Source organism: Heliangelus exortis, chromosome 5, assembly GCF_036169615.1.
Source record: "Heliangelus exortis chromosome 5, bHelExo1.hap1, whole genome shotgun sequence".
Lineage (NCBI taxonomy): Eukaryota > Metazoa > Chordata > Aves > Apodiformes > Trochilidae > Heliangelus > Heliangelus exortis.
The window spans coordinates 32415517-32436444 of NC_092426.1; the positions used below are offsets into that span (position 1 = coordinate 32415517).

Here is a 20928-nt window from a genome sequence, read left to right on the forward strand (position 1 = left end):
GCTCAGAAACAATCAAGGTTTATTTTTCACTCTCAATTGTGAATTCAAGCAAAAGCTTAAGTAGTAGCAAAATATATGTTGAGTCTGATTATTCACACAATACTTTAGATGTGAAATGTATTGGTAAGATGCAAAAGTAAGCCAGTACAGCAACTGTCTCTCGAATGACTAACCAACACTGAATTAATGTAGGTTTGATAATAAATATTCACAACAAACTGTTCACAAAATATTCATGCAGTGAAAACATTTTCCAAATAAATTCACAAATACACAGTCATTTAATGTGCGAAATTCCTCAGCATTTTGTGAGAAGAAAGAAAAGAATGTGCTGAGTAAACTATCTATATAGAGCTGGCTTTTTTTACTGTGATCCAGTTCTTGCAGGAAGTGTCATGGGATTAAGTACAAGAATCAGCATCTCATGTAATTGGTTTAAACTGAGAGATTGGGTGATCTAAAAGCCACTGTAAGAGACAAGTTTATCTTATTGTATATATCTGACTATCACCCATTAATATCCCAGGATGCTACAATCCTAAATGCAATGTCAGTGGGAGAAGAACTGCATAGCCAGTGAGGAAGAAGCTGTTTCCTTCTGTTTTGAGAAGACTCCAAAGACTATTACCACAGCTGAAATAGTTTTCACAAAATAGCTGAGACAAGATCCTTTACTTTGTGAAATCTAATAGTTGGCCAGTATGAAATAGATGGGTAGCTACAAAACCAGGAACAGATTTCACACATAAGCAAACTACAGAAGCCTTTGGTCTTGTGAAGTTATTCATTTAGTAATAGTCTTACTATATTCAGAACATAAAATAAAAGACTGTGGAGAAATGCCAGTGAATTTAAACAAACTCTATTGGTCCTGTATAATTTTCAATACATTTATACATTTTATATCCCCACCAAAAAGAGCAGAGTGATAAATCTACCAAGGATATTTAGCATCTTTTATTCTCATAGATCTAATGCTAACAGACAAGGGAAAATAATTTTATGAGCAGCTGTCTATCAGCTGACATCTATAAATTTCTTAGTGTGAAAAAAAATTTCCAGATTTGTGATTAAAATTGTGTGGTTTAAAAATAATAGTTAAAAATATTTTCCATATGTTTTCTTCTGGATTGAAGCCAAAGAAGAGCTCATGTCTTATATAGTCAGTGTCTTATTTGTCAAGATATCTTGCCACTTGCTTTACGGTTAAAACCAGATTGAATTTAGTGACTACTTATCTTCTGCTTAAAATAAAATTAATGGATGATTTTACTACTGGTAGATAGTGGAGTAGATGTAAACCAGGTATTTCTTCTGTATGGGTGAGGAATCCCTCAAGCATTCTGCCTGACAGCTATTTTAGTTCAGAGGATATTACACAGCTCTGCCATAGGCCTTTGGCCAAACTGTCCAGATAGGGACAGTGAAAGCTAAAGTTAGGATTTCTTCTATTTTTAGGCAACTCTGTAAAAAAATATGTAAGATCTCCCAAGATGCTGTATCCCACTATTCCTACTAGACAAGAGCAGCAACAACAAGTTCAGCAGTTTTGAGACTGAGATCATCTCCTGTCACAAAGGATAAATAAAAAATCTTAAATTTGGCAGTTCCATTGTAAGCTGTAGCATCCATTACTTCTTGTCTGCAGGCATTACAAAATTATACTTTCTGTTAATTGCAGGAGCCTCTGGTCTTCTGGCCCTGCAGCCCCTCACACTGTGCTGCCCAACACTCTCCCTGGCACATTTCTGCTGCTGTGCTTCAGTTCTCCTCTCTTGCCTCCTGCTCCTCAAGTTCTGGTTTCTCCATACTTGCTTGCCAGTGCTGCTCTGTTCCATTTATCCTTACTCTCTGTAGGATACTTATTCCAATTGTAGCCCATATTCTGATATTAAATTTCAGTCCTAACTGTCTGTACTCTTCATTATCCAAGACTTGGGATCTCAAAGCTTTAGCAAGTCCAGAGGAGGCCATGAAGAGGACCAGAGGGCTGGGGCAGCTCTGCTGAATGGAAGGCTGAGACAGCTGAGGTTGAATTCAGCCTGAGGAAGAGGAGGCTCCCTGGAGACCTCATAGCAGCCTTCCAGTATCTTAAGGGGCCTACAGGAAAGCTGGGGAGGGACTTTTTGCAAGGATATGTAGTGACAGGGTGAAGGGAAAGGATTTTAAGCTGAAAGAGGGTAGATTTAGATTAGATATTAGAAACTCATTACTGTGAGTGTGGTGAGAGACTGGCACAGGCTGCCCAGAGAAGTTGTGCATTACCCCTCCCTGGAAGTGGGATGGGGCTTTGAGCAAGCTGGTCTAGTGGGAGGTGTCCCTGTCCATGGCAGGGGAGTTGGAACTAAATTAGCTTTAAGGTCCCTTCCAACCCAAACCATCCTATGATTCTGTGGTTTAAGCAGCCCTTCATTTGTACCTAGTATGTATTTACAATCCTGAATCTGCAGTCAATATTAGTATTAGATTTTAATTTCTACAAGTGAAGCCCATCAGTTGTCCCAATTTTTATGATTTAATGCCATAAGCCGTTATCTATTTTCCCTTAAGCAGTAATTTGCAACTAAATCCATTATGAAATTTAGTTTGTAACACTCATACATACATTTCACAGGTGGATCTAAAAACATCAGTGAAGGATTTATACATAGCAATGAAGAACCAATTTTGTGAAATTCACATGTTGGGGTGATCCATAAAAAACAGCCTTGAAATATTTTTGCATTACTTTTTACACTAAAAAAATATTTCTGCATTTCCATAGCTATATTTTAATTCATCTTTCCAATATGCATAACATTCATGAGGCCTTTTGGCTATACTCAGTGTCTAAGTTTCTGCATGTGTACTGTGTACAAAAAGAACAACTAAGAAGATTGCAAATGGAGGTTTCAGAGTCAACAGAAAAATAAACATGAAGTGCCCTGAGTGCATCTCCTCTCGTGGATTCCATTTTAAATAAACTGCACAACAAAAAACCACACAAGACAGTGTGACTCAGTTAACTACTTAAAACCCCATAGCACAACAGTATAACATCCAAGTTGCAATGAAATCCAGGTCATACGAAATAGCTGCACATTAAAGACAGCAGAAGAGGCTAAGCTCTAGAAGACAGCTATGTAATGGAAGCAGACAGGTTACATGCAGAAGAACAAGAAGCCAAAGACTGGGAAGAAAAGAAAAAGCTTTTGCTGTCAACTGACTTGACATACGAGGGTGTCTTCATTTAGCCTGTATCCAGGGATAAACTGAAGCTGTTTGCTCTTTCCCAACGACCTCTCCCCAGCCAAGAAGAGGAGAGCAGCAGAAATATAAACAGATTTAATGAAATAACACAACTAACACAAGCACCAGCCTAAAGCACATAAGGCTATGCTCAGCCTGGTCCTCAGGAGGTCACCTTGGGGCTGACTTGGGGCTTCTAATGGCCTCCTCTCCATGGCTGGCCTCTGAGTCTGCCCCAGTGAAACCAGGACAGAAGTTAAAAAGAAATGAGGAGGATCAGACTATAAAAGGTCAACAAGAGAAGAAGGCAGTAAAACCCTGTCAGCAACTTCCCCATTAGCAGCATTAATACAAATGGGACACTACCTTGAAAATTACCATACCTACAGGAGTTGTTCAAGGGGCAAGTCTGTATTAGTAATTTCGGAATCCAGAATATCAAAGACTTTCAGGAAGGACACAAAAACGACAGACTGACATCCCAGATTACATGAAGTGTGCAGTGTTAAGTATAGCTTGCAAAAGGAAAGGTTTTGGAGTGGGGGTCACAAAGCCAGCTGTGATTCTATTATTCCCTGCCAATAATTTTTGAGGTACCTGTCTGGCTTTATGAAGAGCCAAATTTGCAGGAGTATAATACCAGAGTTACTCTGCCTCTCTAGGTCTATTAGGGTTTCAGCAAAGTCAGAAGGTGTAAACATAGGCCTCCCACTGAGTAAGAAAGAATGTATTAATATTACTTTTGCATTAAGGGAATGCCAGTAAGCCACAGAGTAAGAAAAGGAAGAAAGGGAAAGGTGTCATGAAAAAAAAATCTGTAAAAGACAGCTTTTTATTTAATGACTATAATGCTGAGAAAGGAAAAGAAGGTTTAAAGTATAAAGAAGTGAGAGAAGGCAGCCAGAAAAGCACAAACAAGGATTGCAGTGTAATGCTTTTCTCTTTCCCATCAGGCACTCCTGTATTTGCAAGCATTTGGGTACCAGTTTCCTTCTGCCTGAGACCATGTAGATCATTAACCCAGTATAAGCAAAAAGTTGGATGTGTAAGATATCTGACTTCATAGCTTAAGACCTTTTAGTTCTATTTGGTTTTAGAAAACTCATTGCTCAGTCTGTCTCTCCCCACGAGTAGAAATAATAAGCAGAAAAATCTATAGGGAAAGTGCCATGAATTTGGTCAGCAGCCATCTCTGTTTATACACAGAAGATCACCCTTAAGGTAAGTCCAAAATGAAGTTCATGCTAGTGTATTTTTGGTACAATCTTTTTTCCTCTATGTTTCCTTGAAGCAGGGTTTCAAAGACTGCTTAGACTTCTCCAAGAAGCAGCAATAGACCTCATGGCACACTGTCAGTTCAAAAATGCCAACATCAGTAACAGCCTTAGCCCAATAAAGGGTTGGACTTGCAGGAAATATGTATAATGATGATGGCATGTTATTATGATATTGTTACATTAGAAATCACGAAATAGCAAAAATAAGCTAAACAAAATGTGGCACACTTCAGAGCATTACTGTTCCAAGGAATGCACAAGCAGTGTGTGATGCCCTGCTGGAAAAGCAAGTTGAAGTATTTAAAGGAAGTATCTCTCCTCCATGTCCCAAAAAATGTCATACAATATTCTGCTATTAAACAGAAATAATTTTTTAAGTAATACACACATCTCTGTGATTCCAAGCTACAATGTACATTTAATTTAAGCATTTCTTTTTGCTTCAGGTAGCATTGTGAGACTGTTAAAGGTTAAAAGCAGAAGTAAAATGGAATTCTCCTTTTGATGTACCAGAAGAGACAATAGCTTACCTGCAAACAAAATGCAGAGTAAAAAACAGTAGCAGAAGGAATGAAAAAACCCATAAACCAAAAAATATTCAAATGCCATACAAAAATCTTAGCTATATGTAAACCTTCTCTAAATAGATAAGCAGATTCAGGGAGTCTGCCAATCTAGAAAGAATCAGCTGCAGGGGGTTTCAGATGGCCCTGTGCCTGTTCCATCTTCTTATTAAATTCTTTTCTAACTCTTGCCTGGGTGAGTGACAATTCTGTGTGCATGTGTGAGCGAGACAGCCTGCACAGTCTATAGTAAAGAAGGTTTCAGTCCAGTCTTCAGTGAAATATAGAGGGAAACCAAACAATTCATCTCTTGAACAATTTCTGACATATAAAAAATACAGACCAGCTGATCTCTCTGTGCACTTCTTCAGAGCACATTGTTCCTCCCTCTTCAATAATCACGGGTATTTTAGCTATCCAGATGCTGCAGTGTTTAATCAGTGATTCAGTACACAGCCCAGGAGATATGCCACGACACTTCAACAAGCAAGTGGTGTCTCTCTGTGGGGACAGAAGATCTGAGTTTGTGTCAGTCTCTTCTTGTCAGTTATAATTAACCATACACCCATTTACATACATAAATATTTATACACAAAGAGAAAACTTCCTGGTGCTTTATCAGATCTTGCTTTATCACAGTGGAATCTGATGGCAGCAAAACACAATTTAGATTCGGTAAAAACTCAGAGAGAATTTTGAATCTCATAAACACAGAAATTATGGTGCAGATTTTGGGATGTTAAGTGCTGCATCTTCTGAGGACACCTGGAAATTGTAGCTGCACAATATCTTTTAAAATAATATCTGGCCACCATTCTTAATTCAGACACAGGAAAATGAATGACAGATAAGACATAATTTTTACAAGACTTCTGTTTTTTGTTTTTTTTTCCAGGATTTAAATAAAAAAAGAGATGAAGCTACCAGGTAATGAGGGTGCCAAGGAAGAAACTGTATAACAGATCATCAGTACAGCCCAGAGTTCCTGCCTGTGTTGTGCTGGAGTGGGACCAGCTCAAATCAAACCATCTAAATAGTGTCTGTCACACCAAGTCAGTGGCTAAGCCAGGTAACACCTACCATGCAAAGAATTTGGATATTCTAATGGTGTTCTTTTCCCTGCCAACCACATAGATAGTGCATGGATTTGGGGAAAAAAAAAGAAAATGTAGAATATATACTGGGCTTCACTTAGCTGAGAAAAGACATTTTTTTACAAAGTAACACAATATCTTCATCTGATATGTTTTGGAGGCTTCTGCTCAATGACTTGTTAACATCTACCTATTTTCTAGAAAAATAGTAGCAATGTAAAAAAGACTACTAGGATTACAAAAATTATAGCATTTATTGCCAATTTCTATGGAAGTGTCAGTGGAAGCATTTAAGGAGCAAATAGACTAATTGCTGATGCAGGCTCACCTAGGGCTGGAATCCTCAAGCTATATAACCTGACAAAGTCTTCTCTTGCTAAAACAAAGCAATTCCCCCTGTCACTTCTTCTCATCACCTGTTCACAGCATTCATGCAGCTGTGTGCTCAGCCAAATCAGAAAACAGATCTGGGTAAAACTTGCAGCTTGTGACAGCATCTCCCCTTCCTCCCTCTCTACCAGATCACTTACACCAGGACAATCTCTTTGTCTGCTTAAATATTTCTGTTCACTACAAGAAAGACATTGAGGTGCTGGACTGTGTCCAAAGAAGGGCAACAAAGCTGGTGAATGGTCTGGAGCATAAATCTTTTGAGGGGGCTGAGGGAGCTGGGGTTGTTTAGTCTGGAGAAAAGGAGGCTGAGGGGAAACCTCATCAGTCACTGGAACTACCTGAAAATAGGTTGCAGTGAGGTGGGGCTTGATTTCTTGTCAAGTGACAGAACAAGAGGAAATGGCCTCTGGGGAGGTTTGGATTGGATATTAGGAAAAATTTCTTTACTGAAAGGGTTGTTGGGCAGTGGAACAGTCTGTCAAGGGACATGGCTGAGTCACCATCTCTGGAGGTATTTGAAAGATGTGTAGATGTGGTTTAGTGGTGGACTTGGCAGTGCCAGGTTAATGGTTGGACTTGATCTTAAATGTCTTTTCCAACCCAAATGACTCTGTGATTCTATTTACCTGAACAGGCAACTGTTTTGCTCAGCTCACATGATCTATTAAAAATATTCTCTCTCTTCACCAGTTAGACCATGATGACCACCATGCCATGTCACTGACAGTGAGCTAGGAAAGTGTATTGTGTCTCACCACAGTAGGTGACCCAGGTAATAAAATATTCACTGTAATGGAGAGTGAGGTCCCTTTCACTGGCAGTAGCTGGAGAGAAAGCAATTAAGCAAAGCATCTTGTAACAATGACATCATCTGGATAATGTGCAATCCTGGTGGAAAACTGGTAGGAGATCGTTAATTTAAAAGAATATATGTTTAAATATCTTCTATGATATTTTCTGTCATATTAAGCAGTCAGAAATAGATTTCTAAGAAGGGATTAGATATATAAATTCTAGAAATCCTCTGATAAGCGATAATTTAAAATTAGAAGAGAAAGAAAATGTAATCACAGATAATGGCAAAACAAGAACTGTCTGTCCCTGCTGTGTCCAAAATGGTTACAGATGCCAGGGACTGGATTTTTAATGGGGATCAGAAAAAAAAAGAGATGATTTAAATAAAATTATTGAAATAAAATTAAAGAAATTATAGGAAGTTATAGAAATAACTTAAAATGAAAAAAAAATTATAATTTAATCTAATTTTGTTTGAAATGCAAAATATTTTTGTCAGTTCAGAGGTATAAATTCTTTCTGACATAATTCTTCCATATGAACATTGGTCCAGATGTACTGTGTGACCAGAACATAAAGAAAGGAAATGTTTTTCCTAGTGATCTCTTGGCTGTTTTGTAGCCCATGCTGTCATACCACCACTTTTTTGGGCTTCTTTAATATTGCATGGAAAAGGAAGATACTGGTCATAGAACTAACAGCCATCAGTCTCCAAAGAATTGAATGGTTTGGATATTTAGAGCCAGTATTGGTCACTTGTACCATCTTCTAGAAACTCTTCAAACCTATCATCCTGACCTTGTCTCAAGATACTTTCAAGACTATGTATTTTCTTCATTTGGGGAAGAAATTATTAACATGAAACCTCAGCCAGTGCATTCTGACATGTATGTAGAAGAGGCCTTGATCTGCAATTTTTCATATGTGGGCAGTTACCCACAGGCATGAGATACAAGCCAGTCATTTAAGAATAAGAGTAGTCAGGCTTCTGCAGAAAAATAGTCTACTCATTCAATTAAAATCTTGCACTGATTGATATTTGCAAGCAAAGTGGGCTGGCAATTGCAGAAAAACTTATCCAAAACCCAAACAGTTTTGCACAAACCAGTTAGTAGGCTCTTTTAAAATTCCTATTCTAGAGCTTCCAAGTAATTTTGCACATTGACATCTAATTGGTTCCAGTTCAGTGGACTGACTGCATTGCATTCAACTGCTGATTGCAGTTAATGTTGCAGAATCAAGATGAAGCTCACCTCTTTGTGAAGCACAGCAACCATCTCTCATGTGAAATAAGAAGGGCAAGCATTTGTTACCTGGAAGGCAGAATTTATTTTTGGAAGATACAACGGTAGTAAAGAAGAATTCAGAGACCGATCCAAAGGGAAATCAGAGCATCTATGGTAGATGGACTTGGTTGCCTAAGCTGAAAACCATCATCTGCAGCTCTACCAGATCTCTGGGTACATTTGTTTTAACCTCAACACTCCTTGTAGTTCTGGTTTTCAGCATGCCTAGAACTGCTCCAGCTCAAATAACTAATCACCTAGTTCTCATCTAAGCCTGCTGCAGTCCAGAAACCAGGCAGAACATCACTTACATCCCCAATAAACCTGTAGTACTCCTATAGTACTCTCCATGTGCATTCAAAGGGCTGTCCCACCCATTGTCATCAAAGCACTTCATTCCAATCAGTAGTGATGTGCCTGTTTTTTATATATTTAAAGCACTCAAGAAGTAGGTGTTTCATACCCTTCAACCTGTGGGTATTCACACCACCAGTCCTACCTTCCAAGACAACTCCCTAACAATCCTGACTATCCCTTCAGTTCTGCTGGAAAGAGGAAACTGAAAAGGAATGAAGGAGCATTTGGCCTGGTGGTAGGGCAAAGGAAAGAAGCACTCCAGGCTTCTGTTCACCACCTACTGGGTTTTAGAATTGAGTGGGCTCTGTGCTTTGTTAGTGTAAAGAGCACTTGGATCAGGTATACACGCTACAAAAAGTGCTGGGAGAGCAGGTTGACTCATGTGCATGTACAATTCTCCAGATCCACTTATGCAAGCGATGCACAGGGAAGTGAAAGGCATGAAGAGCTGGTTGTCTTTTCCAGCCTTCCTAAAATTCCACATCTCCACTGGCCGCCTGCAGGCAGCTCCTCACTCCAGCCACTGAATCTTTGGTCTCTCATCTACATTCTGTACAGAGATTCGAGGTACCTACATCCAAATTGTAATTCCCAAGTTATGGCACCTTAGGAACACATCACTATTCAGATGTGGTTTTAGCCAGGACACCACCTCACTTCTTAGGCTGGTGTGAATCTTCAGGGACCACAGCAGTCAAATCACTCGACAATCTAAAAGCATTGTTCTCTTGACTGCTTGTCTGAATTCTTGGTAAATCAAGACACAAATTTCCCCTCTATCACAAAAACTGTTACCCCTTACCTTTTAGATCACTGAGCCCTTTTTAAAAGCGACGTCAGACAGTGCCTGAGTGCTCACTAGAGGGAGTAGGAACCGCATCTCTGCACTGGGCAGCTCTGCCTGATGAACGCGTTCACAGGAAACACGCTGTTCAGGGACCTCTGAGTGATCATCTTCTGGCTATTGAACACTGAACTGTGAAACAGGGACATCATTAAAGATCAAAGCCAATGCTCTGTGTGGGAACAAGGCTCTTCTGACTTTCTAAATAGTCTCCACTTTGAGCACTGCTAGTTGTTTCAGAATATTTCTTTAATCAAAACCCATCCATATTTATAATCACTTCTCTCTGATCCAGGATCCAGGTGCATGCTGTATATATGCCTTGCTAAGGTAGGAACTTCCTCACCCTGCCACGATTTTGATTTTACACCTCAGAACAAAATTAGTTTCCAGTGTCAAACACCCTCTGATTTTGCTTCTTTGTATAGCAGTCTTCCACACCAGAGATTTGATACAGATTCTTTTCCTAAAGAAAGCACTAAATGGATAGCATAATCTGTTTCTGTCTGTAAATTACAGTCAAAATGACCTAAGCTTTCTCAGCTAAAGAGGTTTTCGTAGCTGACAGTAGTTTAATCACTACTATGAAGCATCCATGCACTTTCATCTAAAAGGATTTTTCTTAAAGAAAACTCCATCAAAACTCTTGAAGAAATCAGTGAGGGATGAATTCTTGTGTATATCTTTTTCCTCCACTGTCTCAAATGGATGTCCGCATCTGTAAAATAGAAGATGTGAAAAGAGGAAGAGGATAACAAGGAGAAGAGAACTTATTAATTGTTTCTCATATGTTGCTGCAGTAACTGTAGAAGCAGATCCCTTATGCCTTCAATAGGACATAATGTACTTCCACTCACAGAAGCAATATATATTATTTACAGCCCACAAGGCCAAAGTCAGAATTCCTGTTCAGGTAAGATTCCTGTGTCTTCAGTCATTGCAGCTTCTTTTACAATTCCAGATCTTTTCTAAATTCTAATCTTCTTTTTTCTGCTTCCTTTCTGGTTCTTTGGTTTCTACCTTCAACCAGACTACAAGTTCTATTACCACAGAGCAATCATATTGTAACTCCCCTTTCCTTTCCACAGGTCCCCATCTCCTTCTTTGGGATACACAAAACATGCAGTGTTTCCACACTTCTTGTTCTCCATGATCCATAACCTTCTGGAAGCAAATGAAAGATGTCATTAGTATAATTAGTTGGGATCATGCAGTACCATGTCCCATTCTGTACAGCAGAGACATGGACATGCTGGAGAGTCCAGCACAGGACCATGGAGGTCATTCAGGGACAGGAGCATCTCTCATATGGCAGAGATGGCGAAGATGGAGCCACACTCTTCTCAGTGGTACCCAGTGAAAGGACTCCTCTCCTCTCCTCTCCTCTCCTCTCCTCTCCTCTCCTCTCCTCTCCTCTCCTCTCTTCTCCTCTTCTCTCCTCTCCTCTCTTCTCCTCTCCTCTCCTTTTCCTCTGCAGTCATGAATTAGATTGAGTCACTGATGCAACACGATATTGAACTACCAAAAGCAATATATGATTGCTCCATTGGTGCAGTTCAGTGACTTTGATATTGTGGTTGCTAGAACCAGTGCAAGAGAGGGGATGGGGAAACACAGCTGTGAGAAGTAAAAGAAGCAAGAATATACACTCTGGCCATATGCTCAGTTGGATGGCAGTGAAATTTATTAGACATGAAAAAGAAAACCCTATTTTAAATACTCTTTACTACAAGTGAGTTACTGGTGTCATCAGGCAGCTTGGCTGCAGTAGCACCACATGCCCTGAGGCAAGCACACTCAATTCTGCACTGTGCAACAGGATCATTGACAGACTCTACCAAGACTTGGAGCTTCCCTAAAAGCCCTGAGCAATGAAAGGCACAAAAGTATTTCCAAACTGTTGCAAATTTCAACCCATCTTTACAAAAATCCTTTCCACAATCAGGCACAGCACTGTGTGAATGTAACACAAGTTGATGGCAAAAGTTGATGGCAATATTTCCAAAGCTTAGTGATGTCTGAAAGTCAAGTTTTCATACAGCATTTGCCCTCACCAGAACCTGTTGTGTCAGATAAAACAACGTATAAAACTTGACTTGAATTCTAATACTAATCACACTTTGTATCAACGAACAGAGCATATTAGAGAGGGCCTCTTATGTGAGCAGCTTATGTGAGCATCTCTACAGGCTTCTTATTTGTAAAACTGATAATACACTGAGGAAATACAAATTTTGTTTTCTACTTGAATGACTACCTCCCTTAGTATAAATATGTACTAGCTGGCTACATACATACTGAATTCAAAGTTATAGGTCAACTGCTTTCACTTACTGGCAGAAAGAATAGGCAGAAGGGACAATATTCCAAAGTGTCTGCAGAAAGTTTTCTCACTGGTGCCTCCAAAACCCCACTGCTCAGCTGATCTACAAAGAGAAATTAATGCATCTCAGGTAAGGAGATGGAAAATTCTGTACTAAATATAGCTAGGGAATGTCTCTTCAATTAAAACAGACAGTATTGTGTAAATGTCTTAATCAAATAATGGAAATCAGAAGATCAAAATGTTTATACTGCTTCCTACTCTAAAATATTATACGATCCTGAACAGTTCAGAGTTTCCAAATGCATCTGCTGATACTGGGACCCTCAAAGCCAGAAAAGAAATTTACACGTTTAAAAGGTGGACGCTCAGCATCTCATAAAGTGTTTTATGTTTTAGAGTGATCAGCTTGCACCAAAACTGGTAGAAGTTCCTGAACTGCTGACAAGAAGCTCCTCACTCCTCAGGTTGACTATTTGCACAGTAAGTAATAACAGAAATTAAAAACAATTTTGTAATACATGCCCAAGCACATCACATGCACACTCATGCTTTGAGACATCTACATATACATACAGACACTGTTCTAAATGAAAATGAGATTTGAGCTCCCAGCATAGTATTTAATATTTCATGAATCTGCTGTAATATACAAAAAATAACTTTTTTTCTTACAGTTGGTATAAAACATCTGGATTATTGCTCATCATCCTTGAAATTAATGACACTTGAAATCTGAGTACAGACCAAGGAAAGTAAAAAGAAATCATGCTGCCCCAAGAAGTTTACTTGCCAGCTGTGACAAACTTCAAAAGGTCAGCTATACAAAAAAGGGCTTTCTAAGTATCTGTCAGACACTAAAATAGTGTGACAGGTTTGTCTGTGGTATCTGAATTTAGGACCTCCAAAACTCTGTCATAAATCATGAACTTAAAAAAACGAAATGCCCTGTGAAAGGGAGGCTAAAGGTTGTTTGTTTGGTTGTTTTTTTTTTTGTGATGACAACTCAAATTCTGTGGCAGTTCAGAAATAATGTTGAGACTATTCAGCAGAGCACTTGCAAAGCCATTTTAGCAAATAAGAAGGCCCATGTCAAAGACGAAAATAAAGTGAAGGGCATTTCTTGCTCTAGAAGACTAATCTGCTAGGTTGATGAGTGTTGGGATGCTAATACTGTAATCTGAGAGGAAGCCACTGCCAGAAGCAGACTACACTGCTACAGAGTGAGCATTGTGAAACTGCAGGACCAATACTGTAAGACAGGCTGAGCTTTCTACTGTTAAGAAATAAGAAAATGCTTTATTTGATAGTATGTAAATGTCCCAATAAATTACTTTTAGCCAAAATGGAAATTGACAATGACACTGCAATTTCTTGGATTTCAGAGAGACAATGTAGCAGACTATTCAGAAAGGTGCTCTTAGTGTATTGCCTACTTTTGAGCTATACATTGAAAAAACTGTTCGAATAAGAAGAAATCGACCTAACAGCTACCAGCAGTTAACAGTAGAATACAAGAGAAATGGTGTTATCCAATATCAGTTTGTCTTTGCCAGTATGTAACTGGTTAGCATGTAGCCAATATGCTAGAAAAAGGAGGTAAATCATACAAAACTTCTTTACTAGTTACAAGTTTGGTAAAAGTGTATTTGTGCTGCTAAGTTTAAAATTTGTAACACTGATCTAAAGTTACTTCAGCAATACCTTAATGCCATCTATTCTAAACAGAGTTACTGGAGACCTGAGGGAATAAAATTACTTTGTTTTCTCACTCAAGTAATTCCATGAAATGAGCAGCAGCTGCTGTATATACATTAAACCTGTATGCTACAACCTAGATGAACAGAGCCATATGACAGTGGTGAGCCCGAGCCTGAGTGTGGAGCAATATTCAGGCTCACAAATTTAGCTACACTAAAGACCCCCAGTAGAATCAGTAGACCATAAGAGAATGGTGAAACACAGATGCCTGAAGGTACCGTACAGGGAGGTATTACAAAAATTGTATGTGTACAAGGCGTTTGTTCCAGACCCTTCAGCTATGTGAACCTATAATTAAATCCAGGGGCTACCATATATGTAGTTCTGAATTTCTGTAAGTGGCTTGCAAGACTCAGATTGCCTTAGCAGCTACTGGACAGGAATTGAAAGTTGTTGGACACATGTGGTTTGGATTCAGTTTCCTGATCTCCAAAAGGTGGGAAACAGACCTAATTATTTTCTATGAATGTCAAAACGTGATATGTTAGAGTTATACAATAAATATAAGTATACACACTGCTAATTAATGTATTGTAATTCCTATTTATGGATAAAACTTCTTGGAGAGTAAATTACTTGCTGGAAAGTGTAATTTCAAGTGATCCCTGGGTTTCAAATTTGATGAGTAGGTACCACCACAGAAAAGCAAACAAAAACGTAGAAATGTTGCAATTAAATATGAGATGAGGTTTGTATGAAGTGGTAAAGTATCTGTTTTTCTAATAATATTGGTACAAAGTAACGAGAATTTAACTGTTCAAATACTTGGTGTTTTCAGAAATACCACCTTTTTTTCCAGAATTGCTCTCTTTTGGGATGCCATTCCATGGGGTGTGACAAGCCAATGAAACAGACCAAAGAGGAAGGTCCTTTCCCACCTTTCCAAGTTTCCCCTGACTCCTGCCTCCCATTCACACGAATTGCTGTGCTGTCTCTGGCAGTCCTCATACCCATCTGTGAGTGAGTTTCCTGCCAGGCCACATTAAAATCCTGCACAGATTTCTGCCATAGGAGTGAAATGCATTGGCTGAGGGAGAAGTCTGATGACTGCAGTGCCAGAGAGGAGTAAGGATCAGGTGTGGAAAGAGGGTGTGGGGGTGAGAAGCATGAAGCAGGATGATGCAGTGATGCACCTGCAACTTTAAATCCACTCTCTTTTGTACAGCAACACTAAGATCTGAAAAGCTAACATTTTCAAAAGACATTTTAATTTTTCTTTTCGGCATCCATTTTTCTTTTTGGAAATAGCCTGTGTGGCTTAATAAGAGTCAGATTAGATATAAATTAAAACCAAAGAGAGAAATATTTTTTGGGGGGCTGAACTGAATGCTCAGTACCAAATAACTTTTTAGTATTTTTTTATTTCACACAGAAACTCCTGCATTGGTCCAACAAACTATTAAAACATTTTCTGTTTGGCTAGAAAACAGAAAATCAATTTCTTTTTTCCAATGGGTATAATTCTACGAGAGTGGTTAGCTTTATTTATTTGACTGTCTTCATTTCATAATTTATGTAAATACCTAAATATGTGTAAATTTATTTATGTAGGTTTGACTTAAAACTTCTGTATTGAGTTAAAGCTTCAGTATTGACAGGTGGAGCAAAATGTAAAAGAAGAATTTCAGTTAAGTGAAGGAGAGAAAAAGAAAATGAATTTATGTCATAGATGACACAGTAACACTTCAGTTCCAGTCTTTGTTCCAGTTTTAGATTAGATGTTGATTAAAATTGTGATTAGAACCCAAGTCCCCTTTTTCTTGGGTGAGTTCTTTAATATCACAGATAGTCAGTCATGCTTGGGTATTCACCCTCAGGCTTAAGAATAATTATTTATTTACTCAAAGTGCAAACCCTGTAAAGAGGATCCTGTCCAGAACATCTGACAGCTTGCTGACTCAGAGGTATAGATGTAAATCCAGGTTTCAAGCCAGTATTTTACTGGACAGCTGAAGTACTTCTGAATTTTTAGGTCCCAGCTGAATTCCTTCTCCAGGTTTGTCCTTCTGCTGAGGTGAGACCCAAGTGTGTGCCCAAACGCTGCTTCAGCAGCCACCAGGGAGACTGTGACAGGTCCTTAAGAAACCATCACACCACAGCATCCATCACCACGTTTGTTGTAATGTGCCAGCAGCTCTGGTACCCTTCTCTCTCTAAAACCACAGCAGTAGTGGCTGATCTTTCAGAGCCTGTCAGGATAAATACATTGATCATGATCTGCTTGGATATGAAGGCAATAACTATCATAGCATTTTAAATAAGTGATGCAGAAGGACAGATGGAACTTATACAGGACTAAAAAGTGTCATCAAAATGAAGATATAAAGAAAGGTCTGTTAGTGAAAACCTTGCTTCTTAATGTTTTTCTGCTTGAGCTTTGATTAACTGTGGAAGAGATAGATTCTTGATACCAACAGCCAGACCATACTGGGAGTTAGAGAAGTATCTCAGGTGAAGCAGAGGTAACAAAGAATTCTGAAGACTAAATAAGCTACTACAAAGTGTGCTCAACAATTACTAGCCTTGTCTAAACAAAAGATGTATAAATCTCTAGTAATAAACAGAGACTGTTCACAAAAAACTTCATGCATTTAATATGGCTGGATATGATGGCTCATAAACATGACATGTCACTTGTATCATCTGGTAATCTTTTGTGTGCACAGGTGACAAGCCTCTTTCTGGTCAACAATGCAAAGCTGTATAAGCAGAAACAACAAATAAGGTACTGGGTTTGTTCTTGAGGAGCAGAAAACCAAGCAAACTCTTTGCAAATGAACAGAGACCAAGTTGTCTGACACCATCACTAAGCATCAGAGATGGCACATAACTAGTTCTATAGGCACAGACTGTGGATCACAACAAGAACAACAAATCCTGGGGAAGGCATGCCTACTCATTTTTTGGCTGAATGATCAGAGGGCTGGAGCACCTCCCCTGTGAAGCCAGGCTGAGGAAGTTGGGGTTGTTCAGCCTGGAGAAGAAGAGGCTCTGAGGTGACCTTAGAGTAGCTTTCCAATACCTGAAGGGGGCTACAAGAAAGCAGGGGTGGAACTCTTTGCACTGGTGTGTTATCAAGGGGACAAGGGGCAATCATTTTAAAATTCAAAGAGGGCAGATTTAGGTTAGACATTGTTATAAATGACTGAGACTCAATATTCTTCTGTTAATGGTTTAATTTAACTAATAAAATTGCAATAAGCAAGAGTGCTGGGTGTGTGGGGAGTCTCCGCTCTGCTCACACGCACATCATAAAGTTTAATCTTTTAGTTTATATTACATATCTTAATACATATTCATAACTATTCTGATACATATTCATGACCATTCTAAATAGGCTGGGTTATGTTTATTAGTTCTTGGAAGAGGCGGCCTTCAAAGGCACATGCCCTCTTTATCTCTGAGGGCCTTTCTGACCCCCCTCTGGTGATCGTTGGATGAAGTCAGTGTCTTCCTCAGTTTGCCCTCTTGATACCCTTCGATTCCCCACATGAGCTCCTTCGCCCTTTCCTGTGCAACACTCTGCAGTCAGCAGTAAAACCACCTTAAATTGCAGCACTACGTGGTGAGCAGCAAAATCAGCTTAGATTAGGACAACAGAATATACATTGTAGTGTTTTCAAGGTACAGAAACTGTGGATGTCTTGTTTCTTGTTCCCCTAAGCCTTGTACTTAACACAAAGAACAGTTATATTTGCATCTTTCACAATGTTGAAGGCAGATATATTACTAGTACTCTCAAAATGGGGTTAGCAAAATACTTTATAAAAGTTAGGTTAGCAAACACTTTATAATTATTCAACATGAATTCACAAACACACACATATATTACAGACATTATGAAGAAATTCTTCACTACGAGGATGGTGAGACACTGGCACAGGTTGCCCAGGGAAGTTGTGGCTGCCCCATCCCTGGAAGTGTTCAAGGCCAGGCTGGATGGGGCTGTGAGCAACCTGGTGTGGTGGGAGGTGTCCCTGCCCATGCAGGGGGGCTGGAACTGGATGATCTTTAAGGTCCCTTCTAACCCAAACCACTCTGTGATTTTGTGATTTTATGTTTGAAAGCTGAGAAAACCTTTGAAACCCACTAGCATGTAGTTCAGAGCTCAATCACTATATTGTTCAAAAAATGTTGGAAATTTGCCTTCAGTCAGTCTGGAAGGAGCTTGCTGCTGCACTTCCCCACAGAATATCCTCTCCCTTAGAGGATTTATTCCAGTAATTTCAGTGCTTCCATTAAGTCAAAGCAAACAACACAACCAAGTTTCCTGCAGATGCGAGCTGTCATTTGATCACTTTGGCCACAATATGTGATGATCATTTGTGGATCATTTTTTCTAAGATATAATTTAATTGTGGGTTCAAAATATTTACCTTGTCTTCCTTCTTTCCACCTTATTTCATACAGTTTGTCTTGCTTATTATTCAAGACCAAGATTTCTTGAAGTTTTATTTCATCTCTTACACGGAAACAAGAGGGAAATACAGATAAAGGAAAATAATGGATGGAAAGGACTGATTCATCTCATCAGAATTCTGAATTTAGTTTACATGAGATCCAAAAGCATTTTCCTGCTTTTCATATCCAAGTCCTTAATGAGGTAATTTTGTCAAAGTGAAATCTCAAAAATAGAATGTTCCAGTAAAATGTCTTTTAAATCTGTCTACTCTTTGTGTATGCTAAACTCATCAAATGCTTTTCTAAAATAGCTACTGTTTTGCAGCAAGCAAAGCACAGACAATTGAATGTGTCAACACCACTCATGTGGAGTCATGCTAAGATTCATTTATTTTTGTCAGGCACACACACTAGTAGTGAATCAACTGAACAGAATTTGTAGTCAGATGTATTGCATACCTATCTCAAAGACCTTGGATGGGCTGTGGGCTGGAGGATTGTCAGTAAGAGCTGCAGTGACCCAGAAGAATTGGTACTGAGCATCAAGCTTCTCATCCCTGCAAAAGCCCCCATAGACTACCCTTGGCTAGCACAACTTCCAGATTATTCTGAAAAGAACAGAAGCCCCTTTTAGTGCACTGCTCTTTGAGAAAAGCCTACTTTGGCAGATTCTAATAACTACAGCAAAACATCTGGTGTACCTTCTTTAGGGTTGTGCAGAGAAATAAAACTTGTAGTAGAACCAGCTCAATGGATGATGGACAAAAATGTGACGATGAAGAAGCAAAAGATAATCCTGATCTTCAGGACCTCCATTGTTCTCTAGTGATGGATTCAAACCCTTGGTACCAAGCTGAGGGTTGACTTCAATTTGGACCTTAGCTGCTTGGCACTTTTTGAATTCTGTCTGAGAAAGTCTGGACAGAACTATGTCTGCATAATGCCACAAAACACACTGGTCCAACAGTGCCCTGGACAGAGACCTACAGAACATTCATTTCCAAAGGCTCTTAGAGACAGAAACATTTCTTCAACTGAGCAGCAAAACAGCAACATCTGAAATCTCAGACAAGACAGACCTGCTTTGTGCATTAAATAATTAGAAGATGCAGTTTTACTATAACCTTTTTCTTGGGTAGGGTGATGGTGAAGGAAAAGCTTCTGCTTTTATTGTCTGACCAGAATATGAGAGCTAAAAAAAGGGCTGTAAAGGAACTGGTTTGGAGTCAGCCCACATGGTTGTCACTATCACAGAGACATCGAAGTCATACCATGTAAGCCCAGTAAACTTCACTCTTCCAGATGTTGTTGTTTCTGAGAATATATCTGAGGTTGTATCCTGAGCATATGGTGCCATTTCAAAAGTCACACCACAGTAGGTAGCTGAGTAGGATGAGGCAGTGAGGGAAAGGGACTGTATGCATGGATGTCTGTCAGGGCCACCTTTCCTTCAGAGTTTTCCACACGCCTGTCATTGCTGCAAATGCCCATATTGCAATCAGGATGAGCTAAGTGGTGATATAGTTTGTTACCAAGTGAAAGAGTTAAGAGCTTCTCTCATTTTGTAATCTCAGAGACACAGACAATTTGCTTAATGGATGAATCTGTACAAATGCTGGTGCAGTGTGAGGTGCAGTTTTATGCTAAGCAAAACACATTTTGCCTAATTAGGACAGTCACTGAATCTGGGTCCTACTTCTGACTAGGGGTGTAACTAGAAAAGTTTTCTAGGAGGCTGCTGGCAAGGGTGGGTTATGGTATGGGCCACTAGGTCATTCAGATGGTTTACTAGTGTTACATAGCTAAAGTGTGGTTCTCATTCCATCTTTTCCCTAGCCTAAGGGAAGGGATTGTTTGGAGAAATCACCTCTTGTACCTTCTTTTAGAGTGATGAATATTGTGCTTTACCAGTGGCTACATAGAAAACGTTTATACTATCCTTTTTCATAATGTATAGATCAATACTGACTGTTGAAACATATCAGAAAGCAATCATGTATAACAGATAACTTTTAACCAATGGGTGCATTAGAAAAGCTTTGTATTTTAATGTCTCAAAACTTACAGTTTCCTGACCCTTTATAGACTTCCATCAATAACCTGGAGGTAGAAGTCTGTTTCCTATTACTGAACCACTGAGCCAGCTAGTCTCTTGACCTTACTTGGATTTGCACCAGTGGCATCAAAATTAAATGTTCTGAATTCCATTAATGATTCATTAAGCCAGCTACTTCATGACTTCAGCTGGATCTGTACCAATGGCACACAGTTGAAGAATGTGTCCCACTGATGATCCAGCTATCCAACCAAGTCAAAGAAATGAATAGCAAATCTAAGACATTACACTTAAGGAGCCACTGAAAAAAAACATTAGACGTGTGTGACAAAATTATAGACATTTCATTGAACACTTATTCTAAATATTTTCTATCTCTAATAACTTTGAGTGATTTTTAGAAAATCATCCTTGCCCATACTGTCATCAGTAGAACTAACTAATATATTCCTGTAATCAGACTGAAGGCTCTTCCTTTTTTCATCAAGATTTCTATGGGTAACTAAGCAAGTGCTTCCTGTACACTCAACCTGTTTCGCCCAAATGAGTA

The 20928-nt window shown here is 39.1% G+C and overlaps 1 long non-coding RNA gene across 1 annotated transcript; it reads left to right on the forward strand.

The window, feature by feature from the left end:
- The first annotated feature begins 4284 nt into the window (after positions 1 to 4284).
- On the forward strand, positions 4285 to 15092 carry LOC139796417 (uncharacterized). The gene is made up of 4 exons (XR_011725991.1): positions 4285 to 4449; positions 5964 to 6137; positions 7246 to 7327; positions 14721 to 15092. It is a non-coding gene; the product is annotated as an uncharacterized lncRNA (long non-coding RNA).
- The last annotated feature ends 5836 nt before the right edge of the window (positions 15093 to 20928 follow it).